Consider the following 22297-nt stretch of genomic DNA (forward strand, 5'->3'; position numbering starts at 1 on the left):
AGCTGCAAATGTTGTAACAGTGGTGCCCACGCATGTCTGCCCGACATGTGGCAGAACATTCCGTGCCCGTATTGGCCTTACCAGCCATTTGCGGACGCACTGTGGACAGCTCACAACCTGATAGATGTTAAGGTCTTCTTCGAAAACGATGGACGAACATCATCATCATCATTAGAACTTAAGTGCTGATTGTAAAATTTTATTTGCAGGCCAATAAATAATATTACCACCTGCAGCACAGGTGAGGTTGAAATGTATGTTTTAAGTGGTGCCCTTAACATATACACAGTTATTATTTGCTTGGAAAAGCAGGTATTCTGCTAGGGTAGTTCCTTGTTCCATACCTTTCCAGCAGACGTTATCTTGATGTACCACGGCATGGACTCACCCCTGCAGCGCCTCCTGCTGGTCATCCTCGGGAATTAGCTCTTTGACCCAGGAGCACCCTCTGCAGGCCAGTGATCCGTTTGTCATTGGCCCCTGTGTCCCTCCCAGGATCCCAGTGCCCTTATCCCAGGGTTCTGCCTCCTGCCATACCCCACAGTCTTACTGGCTTTCCCCACCTCCTGTCCCCACATTTCCTCAGTCATGGCTACTGCCAGTCTCTGTTTAGCCCCCATAACCTGGGGCAGACTACAGTGTATCAGCCAATTATCACAGGCAACAAGATGTTTGGACAGGCTGCCTTTACCCACCCTCTAGCTGCCCCGCTGCAAGCCCACTACCTAGGAGGCCTAGAACTAGGCCCTGCAGCCTAGGGAGTTACCAGCCTAGGGCTTCCCAGTATGTTTTTAGGGTCATAGATTAGATGATACTTCTGAAGCATCTGTAAGGGCAGTGGGCCAAGTTTGATGTTTAAGATTACTTTGAATGGCCATTAGCTGGTTATTCAGGAAATCCTGAATTTTTGAACATGCCAGATTCCACTGCAATGCCTTTTTAGCCTTAGTGATATTTAGCACCGTAGTTGTTAGCAGTTTTTGGGTTATTGAACTAAGGTTAGAAATAACACGCAATTTACCAAGGTCAGCCTGCACCTGAGTTAACTGTGCTTTAGTAATAAGACCTATGGCCTTTTTTAATTGTCCTAATTTTTTTATATTGTTGGGCTTTATAACTATTACAAATTGCAGCTGCGCTGTTGGCACCATTCCATAAGTGTTTGGCCACCTTCCTCTTTTTTTGAGAGGAAACCTAGGCCTTTTGCTGTCCTAACCTAAGGGCTTCACCTTTTGAGAAATTAGGGTATGCAGAGGTGATTTGGAAGCTGGATAAGGGTAGTGTGAATTTATAGTTTTTAGAGGGCCAATTTTTAATGTCCTTTGTTGTCAGGAATTAATGGACCTTGGGGGTTTTAACAGTGCGAGTGTTCCTTCTTTTTTGGAACAGTCATGGTTTAGCATTATACAGGGGGGAGGTTACTAGCACATCACCCTGTAATGTGATTTGGGTCATTTAGTAAAATTTAAATGCATAGTAGTTCTGTTAGCAGACAAGGGAGAAGTTACTAGTGCTTCACCTTGTCCTTTTCTTCTGCTGTCCAGAAGGAACAGCAGCACCAAAAGGAGCGATAGCCCGCTTATTAACTGGAGAGACATCTCGTGGCAGAGGAACCTTTTAGCAGTGTGAAGCATGGGTCTAGGCAGTTAGTTTTTGGCACATTACAGCGGTGTTGGTAGTTAACAGGACTTGCTACGGGCCTTTCCAGAGCAGGGCCAGGGCGGTCTTTCGCTGATGGACCTTTATGTAGACCCAGTCTTCTGGTTCCAGTGAATGGCAGGGTTGCTTAGGATCCTTGAGTAGTGCCTTTTTTACCTGTGTATAAAGAGACCTGACACATTTTATTAGTGCCTGGTGTTGGGTGACGTTAAGGGCCTTGCACACCTGTTGCATGATCAGGTCTGTGAAATGGGTGCCTTGGTACTGTTGATAGAGAAGGGTAGATCAAACCGGGGAATAATTTTTTTTTAACATTTTTTAGCCACTGTGATAGAATCGGCCCTGGCACAAGGGTAGGCCTCTATTTATTTGGAATACATACAAATACAAACGAGGACATATTTATAAGAACAATATTTTTACATATTGAAAAATTAATCTGGATATTTACAAAGGGTCCCCATGGGGTGGGGTGCACAACTGGTTTAGTTCATGCTGGTTTGCCACTGTTGTGGGCTAGGCAGATAGGGCAAGAGAGGGTGTATGGGGATCTGTAAGAAGATAGTGGTACAATACTCCTCAGATGCCAGACAGAGTTTAGGGCAATCCACTTACACCGGGTACTGGATGGGGGGAGAGAGATTTATCTCACTTGAGTTTGTCACGTGTGAATGAAGAACTGGATGGTTCACAACTGGTGCCCATTTACAGTCTGAGTGCAATGCTAATCATTAACCTGCAGAGAACATAAGAACAAACAAACATAAAAATGGCCATTCTGGGTCAGACCAAAGTTCCATCTAGCCCAGTATCCTGTCTACCGACAGTGGCCACTGCCAGGTGCTCCAGAGGGAATGAACAGAACAGTTATCCGTCAAGTTATCCATGCCCTGTCGCTGAAGGAACAGCAATGGACACCATGTAGAGTCAAGCAGCAGGGTTTATTACACACAGCACTGGCAGAGTAACTTTGCTTATTAGGCTCAGAGACCCTGCAAAATAATTAATTACAAATGATTATACAGGGTTCTCACTGGGTGGAGAGAAGCGATGTCCACACAGAAGTTAGTTTTAATGAGATTTGCAGAGCCTGCTAGGCGGTGGGTTGGAGCCAAAGTCCCACTGTAATGCAAGTCAGAACCCAAATGTTTTGTAGTGTGGATACAGCTCAGCTCCATGTCACCAGACTCGGATGTGGAGAGTCTGTCAACACCATCTAACAATCCCCAGGGACTGCACTTCCCAGCCCTTCAATTCCAAAACTTGCCACTTGCTTCCCAGGAACTTTATGTAACATGGGGATACTGATAATGGCCTCCTTTGTAAAGGACGTTGAGACCTTCTGAGGAAATGAGCTACAGAAGAGGTAGGTAGTCCTAGGGTGCAGGTCCAACACAGGCTGGTCTGGCCCCTCTCCTCAACAAGGGGTCAGCTGCTGCTCTGGATCTGAAAGGCTCTTGGTATCTCCTCAACCATAAGGCCTTGTAATGTCCTAGGGACGATCCCCCTCTGGGTTCCTGACTGGGACGTTGTTTATTCCTTCCCCTGAGACTCCACCCTTAAGACTGAAGACTGGCCACTTCCCAGGGCTTTGGGAGATGAGTCAGAGCTGTGGGACACCAATGTGGTGCTGAGGTGGGCCAGCTACTGCTCTCAGTTACCCGGGTGCAGGGCAGGAGTAACTCTACTGAATTCAATGGGGTTACGCCTGATTTTTCTGTGGAATATTCCAGCTGCTGGGGATGGTTCTGACAGGACTTCCCGTGCCCAGGAAAGACAGAGCCTGCTCCCTTCCCCCACCTCGAGGAGCAGCAATCAGCTGTTTGTAATGAACCAGCAGCTTCCTCTCCCATGCGAAGGCTGCAGTGTCTGGAGCTGGGCAGGAGCAGGGAGGTGTTTCAGACACACAAGGCTCCGCTTTCCTTTCACGTTCTTCGTTGCTGTGTAAGTGGGGTTGGACTGAGCTCCCCTCTGACGTGGAGTGATGAGCTGGGGGAACAGACTCCAGGAGCAGACTGTGTTTGCCTAAGCACCCTACTGTGCCTAGGAACTCAGCAGAGGGAACTGCTTTGCCAAAGTGACCCTTTTGGTGGGTTTTGGTGGGTGTAAAATCACTTTAGTAGGGAGTGCAGGGGAATGGCAGGTTGTCACCCTGATTGTGTGAGGAAAGGGCAGCAGAACTGTGCTTAGCCTGCCCTGAGTGACGCTCACTCGCTAAGCAGGGGGGTAGAGACGCCAAATCCCCTGAGAGTGAGAGAGAAAGAGGGTGGGGTCTGTATCCGGGGGTGTGGGCTCTGCCTAAAGAGTCCTAGAGGCGATTTGACCATCTCACTCCCCACTGTGTAAAGACAGAGCTGATCAGACACACTGGAGAGTGTTTGGTTTGTTCACTGGTCACTGGAGCTGAAATCACTGAGAACCAGGTCTAGCCACTGAGACTCAGGGCACGTCTACACTTAACACGCTGCATCCGTACAGCTGCACCGAGGCAACTGTGCTGCTGTGGCGCTTTAATGGAGATGTTCTAAGCTGACAGGAGAGAGCTTCTCCCATCGGTGTAGTTAATCCACCTCCCCGAGAGGTGGTAGCTGAGTCGATGGGAGAAGCTCTCCTGCCAACACAGCGGTGTCTACACAGGGAGTCAGGTGGATATAATTACATCGCACAGGGCACAGGCCGGCTTGTTGCTTCAGCAGTGATGTCATCCTGGTCCCCTCCCAGCTTTGCAGAAGGGGCGGTCTCAGAATTGGTTCCCCCCCTCCACTTTCCTGCGAATCTCAGGGCTCCCAATGGAACAGCAGAGGAAAACTGGGACAACCGTGTGTCCCAGGGAAGCATGGAGGGTACGACCCATCTTCCAGATCTGAACTCCTCTGCAGGCCGGACGGCTGAGCCAGTGGAAACAGCCATCTACCTAGCTGCATGTATGTCTCCATAGACTGCCCCCATCGTCCTGTCACCTGCCCTCTTGCTGCCCCACAAAGCTTTCCTTGAGCTCTCCCTACTCAGCACTCTGTCCAGCTCTCCCGGGCACGTACAGTATAGAATGTCACAGGGGTGTCTACACAGGGGGTCAGGTTGGTATAACTATGTCACACAGGGGGTGTGTGTGTGTGGATTTTTCACCCCCCTGAGTGACAGTTACACTGATATAGGTCTGTAGTTCAGACCAGACCTCAGTTGTATACGTGGTGGCGGCAGCAGCAGCCGAGGCATTTCTCGACGGCATCCCCCCACCTCCCATCCCTCCAGCAGGAGTTTAATTCACATGAATGCTCTGACCTCTGGGCCTTTGCCGACCAAGGGCAGCAACTGTGAGTGGGGTGCAGGGGAGGGAAAAGGCAAAGGCGGGTTAAAGGAGAATTTGTTGGACTTTCACACAGCAAGGGGAGAAACTGAGGCAAAAGACACTGCCCAGTATATTCTGGGGTAGGAGTTTGTTCATGGCTAAGGCTATGATTATGTCACAGACAGGAGGCCTTTCCCCTCCAATTAGCTCTTCCCCCCGATAATCCCCACACCAGAATTGACAAGGGGGGCAGGGAGCTCCCAGATGCCTGCGCTGGGCCCTATCTGGCAAGGCTCCACTGCCGGGGCCTGTCTTCTCCCATGGGCTCAGCCGCGGTGCTGATCTTCTTGACACCTTGGAAAGGGGCTATGTAGGGTGCAGCAGCGGCAGGGAGAAGGCTGTCTCCATCACCAAGCATCCCCGACTCCCCCACGGTGGGTGACGGAGGACCCTCTGCAGTTGCCCAGCCATGCCATGAAGAGGGGGGACTCCGGGGAGCTCTCAGCTGCCGTGGGGGGTGAGGGTACCCCACAGCAGCCCATCCCCCATGGGAAGTGGGGGACCATAGAGCTTCCACTTCTCACAGGTGGCGTGGAGCCCCTGGAAGCTCCCACTCACTGCCATGGTGGTGGGGGACCCCGGAGCGCCAGCAGCAGTGGCTCTGAGCTGAACCCGCCTCCCTGTTTTGTCAGTATCTTTTTACTGAAAGTCAGGACGGGTCACAGGCAGTCGTGAATTTTTGTTTATTTCCCGCGACTTGTCGGAGATTTTTACTAAAAATATCTTAGCCTTACTCATGGTCACAAGCTTTCAAATAGTGGTTGGGAGGTTTCCCAGATTAGTGCCAGATTCCTTTCTCCTTTTTATTAAAAGTTCTCTTTGTTATACAGAGACTCAGTGCTTCTGAGAGGGGACGTATTGCTTCTCGGAGGTACCTGGGGTGGTCTGAAGTTTTCCCAGATTACTGGGTGAGAGCTCCAGCTGGTTCTGTTTTGTATTGGAATCCCCTGGGTATTGAACCCGGACTGGGTTGCTGCCGCCTCCACCTGGGAGAAAGGTTAGTCCTGGCAAGAAAAGCAGAAAAATGACAGTAGGTTCCAAAGCCACTAAGAATGTTATGTGCAAACCAATGTGTTGAATCTGGGAGGTGACGCACAGAGCCCCTGGATCCTGACCCACAGGGATAATGGAGCCAAGGGCAATTCTTCACGGTGCTGAGTGCTCATCGGGGATAATCCGTCTGCACTGACAATCCTAGGGAACAATATGATATATTCAAATCATGACACTGCAAGAGCCAATGCCGGCCTAGTCCACAGTGAGTGACCCCTGGAGCTCCCAGGAGAGGCAAGGGAAGGGAACGCAGAAGAAGTGCCAGGACAGGATATTCTGTTCTGGTGCCTGAGACATCTAGCGACCGACTCTCACTGACACTTGCAGTGACGTTCTCAGCTGGCACCCTACTCTGTCTAGGAACTCAGCACAGGGAACTGCTTTGCACCTTTCTAGCAGTGATGAGACCCAGCTAGAGATGACTGTTTCCCAGGCGGGTATTGGAGCAGAGCAGAGGACCTCTTACCGTCTTGGTGCTGGTGGTGGGGACAGCAGACATGGACAGATCGTATGTCTGAGATTTCGTGCTGAATGTTCGGAATCCCTTGATCCATCTCCTGTACTCCTGTCTCACCTGGAGAGTGAGGGACATAGTCACTGCACTATGTAACTAACGCTGAGAAGATCAGACATGGCCACCGCGAGGCCGGTGAAGGTGCTGGGTGGGCACTGACGGGCTGTGGGCATTACCTGGCGATTGAGGAGACAGTGCACGAGGAAGATGAAGGCTCCCTGCAGGCTGTTGACGATGGTGAATAAATACGCCATGACCGTGGCTGCTGGGCCAACTTGGAGGAGACCAAGACTCCATGTGCAGCCCAGAAGGAAGAGCTGGGTGATGGCTTTAAAGGTCAGCAACCTGGATAAAGGCAGATGGAGAGATCCCGTTACAATAACCCTATGGAGAGCAATTGGGTCAGGAGGATCTGAGCAGGGTGGGGTGGAGCTACTGTCCCCTGCTTTCCTATGTGGGACAGGGTTACTCTCAATGCAAACAAACTGGGAATTCATTCCCATGGATCCTAGATATGCTGTTCCCCTCCTGCAATCCCTCACTCCCTTCTGGCGCCAAGGACCTTCCAAACCAAGGCATCTGACCCTCCAGGATTGTTTTGTTGCCTTCTCACCTGTGGTCTTTGACAGTGGACACATCTGCATTGAGGGAGGAGAGTTTGTTTCTCAGGATCCACAGGGTCAGTGCAAAGAACGTTATATTTATCTATGGGAAGAGTAGGAAATATTTCCTGTAAAACATCCCATCCGGGGCTGGTGACTCCAGCTGAGGCAGAGAACGATCCCAGGGGACCGAGCCGAACACTGCAGAACCGGGGACTGCTCATTTCCAGTGGTAATCATCCCCTCTATTCAGTGATGAGCTGCCAATTTTTTAACAACGGGTTCCCTCCTCCCTCCAAAATTTTAACAACGGGTTCCCTCCTTCCCCCCGCTCCGTGGGGGGGGGTCGTGCCCCATCCAACCCCTCATGTTCCTTAACACACACACTCCGAGACCCCTGACCCATCCCCCCCTTCCCTGTCCCCTGACTGCCCCTTGCCGCCCCACCCAACCCCTCCTCCCATTCTCAATGGCCCCCCAGAACCCCTACCCCATACAACTACCCCTTCTCTCTGTCCCTGAGTGCCCCCACCACCTCATCCAACCCTGCTCTTTCCTGACTGCTCCCCGGGTCCCTTGCCCCCATTCAATCCCCCTGTTCCCTGCCCTCTGACTGCCCTGACCCCTATCCACCCCCCCACAACCCACCCCCTCCCTGCCCCCTTACCACACTGCCTGGGGACCGGGTCCACTCTGCCAGAACCACGACCGGCGCCGCTCGGCCCGACTCCCCGGGCCGGGCCGGCGCCGGGGCCCGGCCGCTCGGCCCGACTCCCCGGGCCGGCACCGGGGCCCGGCCGCTCGGCGGCAGCCGTGGGGCCCGACTCCCCGGGCCGGCGCTGGGCTGGAGGGAGCCGCGGTCTGGGACCGGGAGCTGCTGAGCCAGCCGCACCTCCCCTCCCCCTCCGCGCCCCAGCTTACCTGCTGGCTGCCTCCATGCTGCTTGTTCAGGCTTCCCGCGAACATCTGATTCGCGGGAAGCAGGGGAGAGGGAGGAGAAGGGGCGGAGCAGGAGAGGAGTGGGCGGGAACTTTTGTTAAATTTAGCAGCCCTTAACAAGCGGTTCTAAAATGGCTGCTAAATTTAACAACGGGTTCCCGCGAACCCGTGCGAACCCGCTGCAGCTCACCCCTGCCTCTATTGTAATATCCCCTGGCAGCTCTCGGTCCCTCCCCATGCATGGAGCTGACAGCACAGCCAGGGCTGATCTGGATCAATGGGATCACAGAGGCCAGATGCTGCTCAGAGTTCAATATGGAGCCTCTCCAGTGGAGTCAGGAGTTATTTTGGGTTTACACTGGTATAACTGAGAGCAGAATCTGGCTCAGAGATTCCAGATCCTGCCTCTAGAATATTTCCTGTCACTTACAGGCTGTAACAAATCCCCCTCCCCAACTTTCCCAGGGGGTAGGGAGGAATATGTAGGGACATTTGTTTCCCCTCTACAAAAACCACTGCAGAGTGGAGCCCTCTCCCTTCCTCATTCCTTGGGTCATTAACTCGACTAGACCAAACTCTTCTGTCTTCACTTGGCAAAACTCCTGCTGACGTCCCTGGGAGCTGTGCCCGAGTAACGGCTGTGGGCCTGGGGATACAGCACAGGGACTAATCCCAGGACTGATCACAGCAGATGAGCCAGGTGGGACCTAACTGGGTCTTTCCTTATGTTTTATGGGCCACGTTTCCCTCCCTGCTTCACTGAAATCAATGGGGTCGCAGAGGTGAGAGGAGAATGGGGCCCTGTGGTTCTGTGAGGTACCCACCAGGATTATGGCACAGACTGGTCCCAGGAAGCTCCAACGAAAGCCTCTGTTCAGGCTAAGCCAGCAGCTACAGGGAGGGAGGAAGAAGAAGGTGACTTTAAAGGGATTACTGCCCTTTTTCAGTCCTGGGGGCAGAGAGGGGGTGTCACAGGGCAGCTGGCTCTCAAAAGCGAGATGGATCTCAGCCTGCCTGTGACATGGCCAACTCTCTTGCGGGCACCAGGCAAACAGCCCTTCCCATGTACCTCAGCATCTCCTGCTTTCAGCCACCACTTCCTCTTCCAGCTCCTCAAATGACCCTTTCTGGTGGATGGGCGCAGTATTGATGGAGGGCCAGACATGCAGCGGATGGACATTGGCCGAGCTGCACTGAAGGAAGTGGAGCTGCCCTGATTTACACCAGCTGAGGATCTCGCCTGGGGTGTCTAGAACACGCCACACCCTGTTTTAGTGGAGTCGCTCACTTTAGAGAGGGGATGCTCAGGGATTTGCACACAGGAAGAAGGTGCATTTGTTTCCTACCCACCAGCCCCACAAACCCAGCCTGGGAGCTGGGCGTCAAGCTGGGATCTTTCTGGCTTGTTCTTCCGCATCATCAGTGGGGTGAGGAGTGTAGATGTCTGACAGAGGGCAACTCAACTGCAGCGCTTGGGGCAGCTTAGTGTCCCTGGTGATGGGAAGGCTTCCAGGGGGACATTCAGCTCCCAGGCAGGGTGAGCCGGGAAATCTAGGTTCAAGTCAGACCTGGGGTGAGCCGGACAAGCACATGGAAGCCACATCCCAGCTCCCCTTCGGGATGGGCACTGCACGTACTGTTTGGAAGTTCCGTAGCCATCAGGATTCACTGCTGCAGAAATAGCCACCACCAGGGCTGGGAATCCGTAGCCGAATGGGTACATGAATCTCTTCTTGAACCGGCTGGCGCTGGTGTAATTCACGACCTTCAGGTTCCTGACGGTGAGGAAGAGGTGCAGCCCCTCCAGGAACATCCAGCTGAAGCAGGCCAGGAAGAGGTAGTGCAGGAGGCCAGCAATGACAGCACACGCCACCTGGGGGAGACAGAGAGCCCGGGACACTGCGGTGGGGAAGGGAAATGCTGAGTATGGGGGAGACCTGCCGGTGGGTCACACCGGGATTCCTGCTAGCACAGCTCTCCAGGTATAGCGCTCCATGACCCAGAGACGGCAGGTTCCTCGGTCTATGGAGGGTCCTGCGGGTGCACATTGCTGATGCAGGAAGGGAGCAGAGATTAGTGGTTAGAGCAGGGGAGCAGGGCTCAGGGGATCCAGGTTCTGTTCCCAGCCCTGCCACAGAGTCCCTGGGTGATCATGGGCAAGTCACGTAGGAGAGGAATCGAGGCACAGGGAGACTGTGACATAGGGATAGAACTGGCTGAACTCCAGGGGTTGGGGACACTCAGAGCACTGTGCCCAGTGTGAACGGACCTAACGGGGTGGAAACACCCCCCGGGAACCCCCCCAGTGTCCTGCACAGCCCAGAATCCAGGGAGCACAAAGGGGTTCAAAGTCACACACCCCAGCCCTGCTGCGCGTGGAGGCACAGAGCAGGGGAGAATCAGGCCGTACCTGACTGCCAGGGCGGGTCACCGCGGTGAGGAAGAGCAGGTCGGCCAGGAAGAGGCAGAGGCAGAGCTGCAGGTGGAGGGAGGTGCTGACGTTGCGGATGGAGCGGCACAGGAGGAAGGTGAGGATGGCGAGGAGGAGGCACAGCAGGGAGAGGGTCAGTCCCACATAGGTGATGATGGTCAGTGGGTAGCTCTCCTGTAACACAGCAAAGGGAGAATCACCAGTGACCCCAGCCCAGCCCCCTCGGCTCCGACTCAGCCTTTTCCCCAGCAAAGCCTCCAGTCGCTCCAGGGAGAGCTTTGCCCACGGCTGAGGGCAGAGCTCAGGGTCCAGCCCTGCGATCCGAGTCTCACGAGATACCGTCACTGCGGTGGGAGCCATTAGGACGGCGAAGCTGGAGAGATGGTCACAGCTGCAGGTGGTGTGAGTGCTGTTCGTGTGCACGGCGGTGCAGCCGTCCAGAGACCAGCTGCCGTTCTCGGCCACCACTTTCCAGTAGACGCAGAGAGCCTCTTCCTCCTCTTTTTTGGCCTGGAAACACAACAGAATCATCCTCATCCTCTCAGAACCACAGAACGTTGGTTCTGTTATCACATGTCTATAGCAAACCCGAGGTCAGCTACAGCTCCACGGCTCTCCCCACGCAGCCCCCAGTGCCCACTGGGGCCATCCCGGTGACAGCAGAGAGAGAACACAGATCCTGTTGCTGCAAAATCACAGGCCCTGCTATTGGAGCAAAAGGGTAATAAATCCTTGCTAGCCGTTAGCACTATAAGGAACCTGGCACATGGCTGAGCAGTACTGACTGCATCCAGCAGAGGGCAGTGCTGTGTGCACACATACCCATATGCACCCTAACCACTTCATTACCGTATCTAAGAGTTTCTTGCTGATTCCCTGAACCCCACTATCTACAGAAAGTGGCTTTCCAGTTATTCTGGCTCAGGGGTGAGCTAGGCGGAGCTGTTACCCTAGAGCACTTTGCACAGCCCTGTGTCGTGGTGCGACCCCCGGTAACCTCCTCCAGTAACAGCCCCAACGCATCAGGAATAAGGAGGCCTCCTCTTCTCAGGACCATCGGGAGCCAGAAAGGGCGCACGGTCCAAATGCCCAGCAGGGGATGGTGCCTTCTATATACCCCTCTGGAGCCCAGCTATGGAGCAAAGTGAGGGGATCTCCCTCCACACACCTGTCTGTGGCGCAGGGTGAAGTTTGTGGGTCTGGAGAGGTTAATGGGTCTCCCATCTCCGATGGCCCCACTCACCACCCTGGAGTTGAGATGACTTTTTCTCCAGCTTCCCACCAGCCGGCAGATTTCCCTCGCTGAGACGTCTCACACTGATGATGGAGTCCAGGGTGGAGTAGGAAATAAAAGCAGCAGCCCCCACACCTGTTGGGAGAAGAGATGATCCCTAGTTAGGGAGATTGGGACACTATGGCAAAGAATGAACCAGCCGGGTGCCCAGGGGTCACAGTGAGTCTGTGGCAGATCTGGGAATGGAACCCAGGATCCTGGCCACAACTCTTAAGGTTACCTCCTCCCTCGGAGCCCCCAGGAACGCATCCTGCTGGAAACGTCCAGCTGCAGGATGCAGAGATGAAGATTCAGTTTTTCTCAATGAGACCAGGAGAGGGGCTGGCCAGGAATGAGCTTCCCCTGGTGCTGGAGGATTTGGGGCCCTGAATATGGCAGCTGAGGGTACATGATACCCTGGTCCCCCACATCTCCATTTGGGGGTCTAGCTAGACTGGGGCATCCCTGACCTTTCCATTCTCTGGGCCCACTTCATACCAGAGACCCTGTCATGAGCCGTCTCCCCTCTGTGCCCCCAACTCCTCACTGCTGGGGGCTCAAGCTGTGGGACAGGCAGGAACGAAGGTGTCAGCTCCATGGCCACAGCCTGAGAACCACTGGCTCAGCCAGCAAGGAGCACTCCACGGCTAGAGACAGAGGCCAGGGCCGGCCTGGGGATCCATGGGGAGGGAGGGAGGAACGGGGGAGCCCTGACTGGGGTTCGGTGCCCAGGAACCACTCTGTGCCATGGTTTGGGCCCTGGTTTGAGATGGTACCTTGTGTGGCTGCCCCAGTGACTGTATCACAGTGCACATCCATCGTCTCATTGTGAGCTCTCAGCGTGAAGACCTCACTGTGCTGGCTGCAGTCCCCTGTGACGAGCCGTGTCTCAACAGCTGCAGGGAAGTAGGGTGAGGAATGACAGAACCCCTCACTGTGAAACCACTTCCCTTGGAATCTGTCCATTCTGGGCCAGATCCACCCCGTTCCCCCTGCCCCTCCCACTTGTAGCTGGGGGGCTTCAGGGCTCTTCCATACTGTGGGAGGGGGAAATTTGGAGTCCTCCCTCCAAGTTGCAATGACCTCCCCCATATCCCCTCCCCCCATTCTGGCTCTGTCTCCCTGGGGATGCTGCATCTCCAGAAGGGGGAGTAGTGGGGGTGGGGGGAGGCGCCTGGCTCAGCGTGGCAGGTCCTAGTGGTGAAATGCCAAATATCACATTTAAACCCTTCTCGGGCACTGCTGTTGCTCCTGGGGGCACTGGCAGGGCTGGGTTATATTTCCTGGTGCAGGGGCCGTGCTGTTCTGTGTCTGTACTGAACACAGGCTCACATCACAATGGTATATAGGCTCTAACTTCCAGTGGATTTGGGGCAAAGAGTGTAACCCCGTATCTCATGGCAGCCAGCAGCTGGCGCTGAGAGCCACACGTCCCCCCTCACCCAGAGACTCCGTCGTCACGTTCTGTGTTGTCCTCTCCGGAGACCGGAGCGCAGTGGCCAGCGCGGCCAGTTCCACGCTCTCTAGCAGGACCGTCATGGCCGACCCCACCTCCCCCTTGTCTCCGCCATCCCAGAGGGAGGTGCTGTTCAGGAGGGTGTTGAAATGGAGAGTCACGTTCTGGGGACAGGAAAGAAAAAGCCCTGGGAGCGAGGAGTCCGGGGGTTCAGGTACCACGTCCCCTGTGTTCCCAGGGTTGTGTCGGGCATCACAGCCAATGCCAGTTCAGGGGGCTGCAGTGCTCTCAGGGGGGGAGCCCTTTGCCCTTTACAAAGGGGGTTCCCTGAGGCTGACTCGGAGCCTCACGGGGACCTGAAGCTAACTGGGACTTGAACCCTTTGTCATTCCATCTTCACTCCTGCTCCCCCATCCCTCCATTACAGATGCCAGGGAACAACATTGTCACAAGCCCACGGCTTCCTAGGCTGTCTCTATGCTGCATCCGGCAGCTGCTCAGAAATGTCTGGCAGGGCAGGGATAGAGCCCAGATCCTGCTGCCTGAAAAACCCAGGTCACTGACAGATGAGCTGAAGGAGAATCCCCATTAACTGTTAGCAGTGTAGCACCTCTGATTAATAACAACAATTCTGAACGCTAGAGGGCACATGTGGGTGGACAAACACAAACGAGCACTCACACCACTAGAGGGCGTGTGCCTGCAGACACAGACAGCACTAGAGGGTGCACCCCCCTCTGCACAGCAGTGGAGGGCACAGATCTTTTCTGAAGAGTATCTACATGTCTCCCTCCCGCCAGTGAGACTCCTAACTCAGCACAGCAGCACACAGGGCTCTGGGGCACACACAGGGGAACTAGTTTGCAGGGCACATTCAAGGGATGGAGCCTCTCACCTCCAGTGATAACGTCGCATTCCCATCTCCGCACATGGACATCAACATGTTTGAGACTGAATTAAAGAAAGAGCAAAAACAGCTGCTTCCATCGCTCTGGTTTACCTGCAGAGAGACCCAGGGCAGAGTGTGAGTTCTGCAGGCACTGAAGGGCGACCGACATTGGTGTTTGCCTTATGCAGGGGCCTGATCCCGACACCCCTAATTAAGTGAATAAAGCTTTTATATGAGCCATATCCAGGACATGTACGATGGTGCTGTTGCCACAGCAAGAGGTTCAGGTAGCGAAAGGGAACACTTTCTAGTAACAGCTGGAATACATCAAGGCTTTGGACTAAGCCCCTTTTTGTTCACGTCGGTGTTCAGTGCATTGACAGAAAGCAGTCAGAGAGTGGCCCCCTGGCACATATCTTTTGTAGATAATGTAGGGCTCGTGTGGGAGAGGAAAGAGGAAGTGAAAGAAGATGACATGGAGGTGCATATTGGAAAGTAATGGCATGCAAATCAGCAGAAGAAATCAGAGTATATGGTCTGTAGGTTCAATGCTCTCCTGCAGGAAGACAATGGGCATGTAAGTCTGGGGGCCAGCCTCCAGCAAAGCTATACATGTTTTACAAGGTTCGATATCAATTTGCAAACGCCTAGAAGATAATAAGGTGATAAGTAATAGTCAGCATGGACTTTTCAAGAACAAATCCTGTCAAATCAACCTGATAACTTTCTTTGACAGGGTAACAAACCTTGTTAATAGGGGGGAAGCAGCAGATGTGGTATATCTTGACTTTAGTAAGGCTTTTGACACTGTCTCACGTGACCTCATAAACAAACTAGGGAAATACAACCTATATGGAGCCACTCTAAGGTCAGTGAATAACTAGTTGGAAAACCATTCCCAGAGAGCAGTTATCAGTGGTTCAGTCACGGTGGAAGGGCATATCGAGTGGGGTGCCATAGGGATCCGTTTTGGGTCTGGTTCTGTTCAATATCTTCATGAATGATTTAAATAATGGCGTACAGAGTACACTTATAAAGTTTGCAGACGATACCGAGCTGGGAGGGTTTGTAAGTGGTTTGGGGGATAAGATTAAAATTAAAAATGATTTGGACAAACTGGAGAAATGGTCTGAAATAAATAGGATGAAATTCACCAAGGACAAATGCAAAGCACTCCACTTAGGAAGGAACAATCAGTTGCACACATACCAAATGGGAAATGACTGCCTAGGAAAGAGCACTGCGGAAAGGGATATATGGGTCATAGTGGACCACAAGCTAAATATGAGTCAACAGGGTAATGCTGTTGCAAAAAATGCTAACCTCATTCTGGGATGTATTAGCAGGAGTGTTGTAAGGAAGACTCGAGAAGTAATTCTTCTGCTCTACTCTGCTCTAATGACACCTCAACTGGAGTATTGTGTCCAGATCTGGAGCCACATTTCAGGAAGGATGTTGACAAATTGGAGCAAGTCCAGAGAAGAACAACAAAAATGATTAATGGTCTAGAAAACATGATCTATGAAGGAAGATTTTAAAAAATGGTTGTTTTTAGTCTGGAAAAGAGAAGACTGAGAGGGGACATATAACAGTTTTCAAGCGGATAACAGGTTGTTACAAGAAGGAGGGAGAAGAATTGTTCTCCTTAACTTGTGATAATAGGACAAGAAACAATGGGCTTTCATTGCAACAAGGGTAGTTTAAATTGGACATTAGGAAAACTTTCCTGTTAGGATAGTTAAGAACTGGAATAAATTGCCTAGGGAGGTTGTGGAATCTCCATCACTAGAGATTTTTAAGAGCAGGTTGGATAAACACCTGTCAGGGATGGTCTAGATAATACTTAGTCCTGCCATGAGTGCAGGGAACTGGACTAGATGGCCTCTCGAGGTTTCTTCCATACCTACAATTCTATGAGAGTACAGGAAAACGATGAACTCAACAAAAAAACTTATAAGTAGACTATGAAAGGTATGGAGTGAAGGGAGAGAAGTGAAAGAGTGCTCTGCAATAGGAGAATGCCTGTCAAACAGAAAAGTAAGCTCTAGAGGACATTGCTCAGGCCTGCACTTTTGTATGGCTCTGAAAGCCAGGACTGAGGAAGAGCCAGGAGCTCTTCTTGGAGATGGAGGAAGTGAAAATGTTAAGATGGATGCTTGGAGTTACAAAGATGGACCATATTCGACATGAGTGAATTAGGAAGTGAAAGTAGGACCAATTATAGAGAAGCTGAGAGAACTAGGCTCATATGGTGTAGGCATGTGACAAGAAGGTCAGAAGAAAAAACTGGAAACAAGTTACTAAACTTAGATGCAGAAGATAAGAGGATTGGGAGACCCCAAACTAGATGGATGGCCATCATACAAAAGGATTTGATAAGCTGCAGATTTTCCGAGGAACTGCTTCAAGACAAATTGGAATGGAGAAGTACTTGAACAGCTGATCGCATGTAGATGGGACGAGCCTAGAAGGATGAGGAGGATCGGGTCCCAGTGATGAAAGGAACAAACACAGAATTGCCCTGATCTTGGATGGGGTTTATAGGAGTCTCCGTAATACCAACAGCAAAGGTTTTTGTCTGGGAATTTCCATATTGGTGGTACAAAACATAGAGCAAAATCCCCAACAAATGAATGATGGGTTCAAACGTACCGGCAGAGAGAAATTCCTGCACGTCTCTTTGATTCCCTCGAACTCAGAACTGCAGTTAATGCTGGGGGCTTGGAGTGATGGGAAGAGAGGAGCAGACGTTAGAGTTTTCATATCAGATTTCCATATCAACTCACTCCTGCCTGGGGGAAAATCCCCTTCTCTTCCCAGCCCCGATGGCTGCTCTCTGGCCACATGCCAGTCCTGCCCTGCCAATAGTTTAACATGCGGCTGCTGCAAAACTCCCTTCCTCCCTCCCCATCTCACTCTGTCTCTCTCCCCCCTCCATTTACACTCTGCTTCGCCTGTTCCTCCTGCTCCTGTCCCCCGCATCTCTCCCCCTACCCATGATCCTGGGATTCTGCCACCCTCTAGCTGATCTGAGTGTGTTCCAACGTGACTGGGTTAATTTGGAAGCATTCCTCCTTCAAACACAGAGACATTGGCAGCCCTGAGTCTGTGCATCAGCACTCGAGGGCACCCTGAGTGTGAGGGCAGGGGGAGGAGCTGGGTGCCCCCTGCCTCCAAGACTTCTTGACATGTTTCCATCTTCTCTGCAGAGAGACTTGCTGGGTACAGACGCCTCTGATTCCTGGGGAAAACCCACCTTTACACGTTGTTTGGTTCTGGACCCAGCTCCCAGTGGAAGGGATGTAGCCGGTTGGGCAGGCACATTGGTGACTCCCGTTGGTGTTCTCACACTGTGCTCCTGGGCCGCAGATGTCAGGGGATCTGAGACATTCATTAACGTCTGGAAAGGGAAATCAGAGAGGCCCCACTGAGAAGCTGTTTTGAATCTCTGACCATGGAGGTGTTGTCAGCAGGATTTTGAACCTGGGACTTCCAGCACCACAGTGAGGTGTATGTTAAAGGAGTAATCCATTGCCAGGCAGCAGTAGTAAGCTGTTATCCTCTTGATGGACCAGGCATAGAAGCGGGACATCAGACCCCTTCCCAAGATGAGCTCTGTGACTCTCCAGCCCAGGTCTTTGCTATTCTAGATACTCTCTTCCCCTGATTTCTAGGTCAGCCTGGGGAGACCCCCCTGTGATTGGCTGCCTACCTCAATTCCCCACCTCCTGGGGAACTGAAGCCAATCAGGGAAGCTGCAATAGCCAGGAGAACTCTCCCCTCTTCCCCCTAGGAATGGAGAGATTTTGGACAGGCGAGGGGGCAGAGTGAGCCAAGCAGCTCAGGGCATCTCTGCTTTTCTCCCTCCACCCCTCCTGTGAAAAATGGGGCAGTCTTCTCTCTGTCCCCTCCACCCTCCCACAGTCCATGAGCAGGAGCAGGCACCACTCTGAGTTCACATGGGAGAAAGCCACCAGAGCCTAATGGGCCTGGCCTGAGGGTCACAGGTGCTGGGCCCTGGAGTTACTGGGAGCTGGGAATGCCCAACACATCTGATAGCCAGGAAGGGCTCCCACTTGAGAGGAAACTTTCTTGGTGGCTTAACTTCACACAGGAGGGCACCCCACAGCCTAGGCCCCCTCCTGGTGGGTCCAGATTCTGCTCTCACACTGGGGTAAATCTGGAGACACTATTAGCGTAATTAAGGCTGCTTTGGATTTTACACCAGTATAACCAAGGGCAGAGTCTAGTCCAAGGGGCCTAATACGCCTCTGATTCATCCCAGCTGGCTGGTTCCAATGAGCTCCCTGAGGAAGCCCTGGTTTCCACAGGATTGTCCCACCCAATTGGGACGCAGCCTAGACAAAGCACCGTGATAATTCAGAGTCGGCAGTGCACAGAGCGTGAGGCTTCTCAGCCGGGAGAAGGTGAATGACAGACGGTTCTTACCCCGGCAAGTGCTCTCGCTCGCAGGGATGAAGTTCTCTTTCCCGGGTTCAGACTCAAATCCATCGCTACAAGAACAGTAGTAACTGCCTGGAAAATTGTGGCATTTGGTGAAGTTTCCACAGACCATCAGCCCCAGACACTCATCAATATCTGTAACACAGAGGAGAGCCCTGTTCATTCCCAGCACAGAGACATTCCTCTTTACCACTCACCTGCGCTGACCCGGCACATGGAACCCAGGTGTCTGGGGCCCTGAGAAGTCACTGAAAAAGGACCCAGGGGGGCTTCCCCTGGTTTGAAGACAATGAAAACTGCTGGGATGTCAGGGGAGGTGCAGCCAGTGCCGGGGCGTTGTGCAGGAGGCAGAATGCCCTGGGATAACAGCTTTGGGAGCCAGAATCGTGGGATAACAGCTATGGGAAGCTCTCTGCTGCTCTAGTGTGAGGGAGGGGGATTGCAGGGAGTCATGGGATGACATCCAGATTGCTGAGCGACCCCGGTGGGAGCAGAGACCCCTCCAGTCTGACACAGAACTGACAGCGAAGGTCAGCTGCCCTTCACGTGCATGCTTCCTGCTCCATGGGACTGGGGAACAAGGCAGGACAGAGAGGCCTTTGGTTTGCCCTGTCCGCTGGCTTTGGCAGGACTGGGTCTGGGGTGAGGAACACAGCATCACATGGTGTAAAGCTCCCTGCCAGTTCGCCTCTTATTCACCTCAGCAGGCTGGCTCTAATGAGACCCCTGAACAAGCCTGTATGGCTAAAGCTGGACAGAAAGACCAAGTGTTTTAGTGGGAAACTAAAAAAAAAGGGGGGTTGTTTTTACAGGGTTCCCCCCCTTCTTTCTTTCTTTCTTTCTTTCTTAGGGAAAAGACATGGGGGCTGGGGGAGGCAAAACATTATCTTAAACACATTTCAAAAGAAACAAACATTTCCCACAAAAGCAGCATTTCTTTTAGCTAAAACGGCCATTTGGGCCACCTCTGCAGATTTCTACAGTAGCAAGCAGGACTGTCCCACCAAACTGGGCTGCACCCTGGACAAAGCATACTGTTAATTCAGAGCCAGCCGTGCAGCAAGCATGTGGATTTTCAGACAGACAGAGGGCAGGGACAGGGGGCCCTTACCTCGGCAGGTGTTCTTTCACACCTGCATTTGTGAAGTTCTCCTTCCCAGGGTCAGACTTGTATGCCCTGTGATGGAGTAGGAATTTTCATAATATTTTGTATGAATATTGTGTGTGCCTCAGTTTCTCCTAAATGCTGCATTGTTAACTAGGTGGTGGGAAAAGGTTATTGCCTTATTGCAGAGACCCAGAGATACAGGAGTGAAATTCTGGACCAGCCTTCCAAGGGGAGCAGTACGGGCAAAAAACCTAATTGGTTTCAGGACCGAGCTTGATACATTTATGGAGGGGATGGTGTGATGGGACTGCCTGCAATGGCATGTGGCCCATCGGCAACTGGTATAGCAAAAATCCCCAATGGCTGGAGATGGGACACTAGACAGGGAGGGCTCTGAGTTACTACAGAGGAGTCTTTCCTAGGTAGCTGCTTGTTGGCTCTTGCCCACATGCTCAGGAAGAAATTTTCCCCTTAGTCAGACTGGCCAAGACCCTGGGTGGGTTTTCACCTTCCTCTGCAGCATGGGACACTTGCAAGTTTAAACAGTGAATTATCTGTAACTTGAAGTCTTTAAATTATGAATTGAAGTTATCAGTAACTCAGCAAGAGGTTTGAGGTCTATTACAGGAGTGGGTGGGTGAATTTCGGTGGCATTTGATGAGCAGGAGGTCAGACTAGATAATCATGATCATAGAATGTCAGCATTGGAAGGGATCTCAGGAGGTCATCGAGTCCAACCCCCTGCTCAGAGTAGGGCCAATCCCCAGACTGATTTTTGCCCCAGATCCCTAAATGGCCCCCTCAAGGACTGAACTCACAACGCTGCGTTTAACAGGCCAATGCTCAAACCACTGAGCTATCCCTCCCCCGGCAAGAAACATCTTGGAATAAGTGACTGGCAGGAGTAAAACAAGGGACGTTGAAGGACATGGTGTATATTCATCTCCCCAAGAAGAACATTGCCAGCCCAGGCAGGGAGAGAGGATTAAGCAATGGAAGCTTAAGAAAGATGGCTGGCTTCAGCCCCGGAGCACCCATGGAGTTGGTGTCCATGGTATCCAGCAACATTTGTCATCACAGGGTGCCTGTTGTGGGAATGCCAAATGGAGCTTTTCAGCCGGATTCCTTGCCTTTGCCAGTGCCCTCAGGGATAACACCCTGGTGAACATGACCCGTCTGCTTTCCAGGGCTGCCCTAGGAACACGGCCTCCCTCTCCACAATGTTCCGCAGTAATTTGGGGGAAGTGAGGTGAGGATATTGCAGGGGGATTTGGACGTGTCTCTGTGACTGGACCAGCTTCAGCAGGAGACAGTGAGCGAGAGCCAACCCAGACTACTCTACAGCTGCAGTGTGGGAAGCTCAAACCCCTGCTCCAATTCAGGTAGAGGGGGATTTAAATCAGGCCTTCCCACATCCCAGCTAAGTGCTCGAAAACCAAAGCTACAGCGTGTGCGGGTAGGGGAGAAACAGCACTGCCTCACGGTGTTTCCAAATTGCTTTTCATTAATAAGCACTCAAAAGTGGCCAAAATGGAAACAACACATTTCATTTGACCTGAAACCATTTTTTCCTGATTTTCTCTTTTGTTGAGAAAATTGAAAAATTTTCATTTCAGGTGGATCCGAAATAATTTCCTTCTCAGATTGGCCAGCGCCCCAAACTCTCTGCTGTGCGCACAGCTCTCCTCCGAAGTCATGGAGGCATTTTGAAAGCCACACCCTAGTTAGCCAATGTTTTTGGTTGCATTGCCTGACACTGGCCCTACTCCTGCAAGGCGCTGATCACCTCTAGAGGGCGCTGGCAATCAACCTCAACTCCCACTGAATTGAGGGAACTCAGCAGCCCTCAGGACATGCTCAGCACCTAGCAGAATCCTACACCAATAGAGAGGCCCAAATGTAACTGCCTGTCAATCTGGATGTAGCTGCAATGAAAGCCCTCCCCAGAGCTCTGCCTCCCTGGGGGGAACCATCCACCCAGATGGGCCCGCTGGGGTTTTGTTAAATACTAGTGACCAACTGCTCAGCCCCCTCACTTGTTCCCCCAGGTATTGCACACTCCCTGAGTGTGTGATCTGGCTGGGGTAAGACGTGAAGCCCCGTTACCATTGCAGGTTTCCTTAAGATTGGTGAAGACGCGATTCCCACTCGGCTGGAATCCGTCCAGGCAGGTGCAGTGAGTGTTGTTCACACACTTGGTGTTTAAAGGGCATGTGATATGCTTGTTGCAGTCCTCAGTGATACCTGATGGGAATGGAAACCAGGTGAGAATGAGCTGTCCTGCACCATTTGTCTCGTTCCCCAGGTTTATCTCACTCCCCGTGGGCCCTTTCTCATGTGCTCCCAACAGCTCTTCGGCAGCTAAAGTCTCTTACTTGCTCATCAGCCTCGCAGGCTGAGAGCTACCAGTCTCGGTTCATTGGTGAACATGGTCAGACGCTTTCACCCCCATGGAAGTGAGGGGCTTCCAGCACCGGCTAAAGCCAGGTGTAACATAGGCAGGTGAATGGTCTGTATCCTGACCCACAACCCCCACCCCACATTTCTGTCCTCAGCATCC

The 22297-nt window shown here is 52.4% G+C and overlaps 1 protein-coding gene and 1 pseudogene across 5 annotated transcripts in view; both read right to left on the reverse strand.

The window, feature by feature from the left end:
* Positions 1–6473: 6473 nt before the first annotated feature.
* LOC123353442 lies at positions 6474–16928 on the reverse strand (annotated as a pseudogene).
* A 1699-nt stretch (positions 16929–18627) lies between these two features.
* The window catches only part of LOC123353430 (adhesion G protein-coupled receptor E3-like), an 83309-nt gene continuing 79639 nt past the window's right edge, over positions 18628–22297 (reverse strand). For 3 of the 5 annotated variants that reach the window (XR_006574500.1, XR_006574502.1, XR_006574499.1), the window contains 2 exons: positions 21844–21981; positions 18628–18764 (listed from right to left, as the gene is read on the reverse strand). The gene's annotated coding sequence lies outside the window, so the exon portion shown is untranslated. Of the gene's footprint in view, positions 18765–21843; positions 21982–22297 lie in introns of those variants that run through there. The other 2 variants (XM_044994501.1, XR_006574501.1) reach the window with 2 other exon arrangements.

Source organism: Mauremys mutica, chromosome 20, assembly GCF_020497125.1.
Source record: "Mauremys mutica isolate MM-2020 ecotype Southern chromosome 20, ASM2049712v1, whole genome shotgun sequence".
Classification (NCBI taxonomy): domain Eukaryota; kingdom Metazoa; phylum Chordata; order Testudines; family Geoemydidae; genus Mauremys; species Mauremys mutica.